This window comes from Prionailurus bengalensis, chromosome B2 (genome assembly GCF_016509475.1).
Source record: "Prionailurus bengalensis isolate Pbe53 chromosome B2, Fcat_Pben_1.1_paternal_pri, whole genome shotgun sequence".
Lineage (NCBI taxonomy): Eukaryota > Metazoa > Chordata > Mammalia > Carnivora > Felidae > Prionailurus > Prionailurus bengalensis.
The window spans coordinates 7,948,068-7,950,039 of record NC_057349.1 but is presented as its reverse complement, the minus strand read 5'-3'; the positions used below and the strand labels follow the sequence as shown (position 1 = coordinate 7,950,039).

The window sequence follows — 1,972 nt, the reverse complement described above, 5'->3', positions numbered from 1 at the left end:
ATTGTGAAAGACACCAACACAGGGTGTTAGCGCCAATGTTAGATGTTAATAAATGTTAACTAATAATGCTAAGTGCTCATAAATCATTTCCTAGAATGAGGAAGTTGAAGCCCGTTAAGCCTGACTTATAGCCGTTCAGCAGGATATAGGAGAGGTACCAGATTAGAGCATCTCGGATCACTTCCTGATTTCAAATCCACCATCCATCTCACGTTCCTACGTCTTTTTTGTTTGTTTGTTTTGTTTTGAAGTAAGCTTTATGCCCAACGTGGGGCTTGAACTCACAACCCTGAGATCAGGAGTCACATGCTCTGCCATCTGAGCCAGCCAGGTGCCCCCCACTTTCCTGCATCTCTTACTATACAGATTACAATCTAGAGCTCAAAAGTTCAACTGGCCATTTTGCAGAAAAGGAAAAGATTGAATAGCCTTCTGTTGTCTCATACTTGAGCTTGGGGTTAGTGATCTCAGTATATGAGATCATATGAAACATAGGGCTGCCTGGGTGGCTCAGTTGGGTAAGGGAGCGACTCTTGATTTAGGCTCAGGTCATGATCTTGCCGTTCATGCTGGGCTCCATGCTGGCAACCAGGAGCCTCCTTGGGACTCCCTCCCTCCCTCTCTCTCTGCCCCTCCCATGCTCCCATGTGCTGGCTCTCTCTCTCTCTCTCTCAAAATAAATAAACATTTGAAAATAAAAAGAAATGAAAAATACATGGAAATTCAAGTGAGCCATGTCTGGGATGGAATTCTAGTCTTGTCTATTTACCACCCAATGGGCTTGAACAGCATAATTATCTGGCACATAAGAAGCTCATAATAAACATTTCTCTGGAATTCGGGCTCCTGGGTGGCTCTGTTGGGTAAGGGGCTGACTCCTGATTTCAGCCTGGGTTATGATCTCACAGTTCCTGAGATTGAGCCCCTTAGTCGGGCTTTGTGCTGACAGTGAGGAGCCTGCTTGGGATTCTCTCTCTCTCTCTGCACTCCCCCTCTCAAAATTAAAATAAACATTAAACATTTTTTTCTGTCTTCATTTTTCCAACATAGTTCCCAGCTTTCTCATAAATTTAGATATTACTATAAAATCTGTCCAGCAAAAGAATCTTTTCTTTTTTTAAATTTATTTTTGAAAGAGAGACAGAGAGAGCAGTGGAGGGGCAGAGAGAGAGGGACAGAGAGAGAATCCCAAGAAGGCACCACACTGTCAGCACAGAGCCCGATGTGGGGCTTGAACTCACAAACTGAGAGATCAATACCTGAGCCGAAATCAAGGGCAGGACGCTCAATCGACTGAGCCACCCAGGCGCCCCTGAATTTCTTTCCATATACACTTACTAGGTACCTGTTATCTGTCACCAAGCATCACAAGAATAAATAACACAAATTCTCAAGGAATAAATTATGCCCGAAATTGATTTGTCTCTAATGTATTAGCCTTCATAAATGAATGTGTGTTTCAAGTGGGTTTGTATTGATTTACCCACAGTGTTTCACGTTGTCCTCCGTGTGACCCAGGTCACATATACTTCAGAGTGGACGGAACCTGGTCAAAAAGAGAGTTTCACTACGGAAACAGCAAGGCCAGGGCCTGCCTGGGGGTGCTGGGAGGCAAGACCATGAGATTATAACCTATCAACAGGCCGAACTCAGCGCTGAATTCTGATGCTACATTCTTATGTCCGAACATCAAAGCAAGAAAAAACAAAACAAAACCATTTTTTAAAATTGAGACATTACAGAGGCCCCTGGGTGGCTCAGTCTGTTAAGTGTCCAACTCTTGATTTCGGCTCAGGTCATGATTTCACAGTTTGTGAGTTCAGGCCCCGCATCAGTCTCTGTGCTGACAGCTCAGAGCCTGGAGCCTGCTTCGGATTCTGTGTGTGTGTGTGTGTGTGTGTGTGTGTGTGTGTCTCTCTCTCTCTCTCTCTCTGCCCCTCCCCGATTTGTGCTCTGTCTCTCTGTCTCAAAA

The 1,972-nt window shown here is 44.6% G+C and overlaps 1 non-coding gene across 1 annotated transcript; it reads right to left on the bottom strand.

Annotated features, from left to right (window-relative positions):
* Positions 1 to 260: 260 nt before the first annotated feature.
* On the bottom strand, positions 261 to 333 carry TRNAR-CCU. Its single transcript has one exon. It is a non-coding gene; the product is annotated as a tRNA-Arg (tRNA).
* Between the last annotated feature and the right edge of the window lie 1,639 nt (positions 334 to 1,972).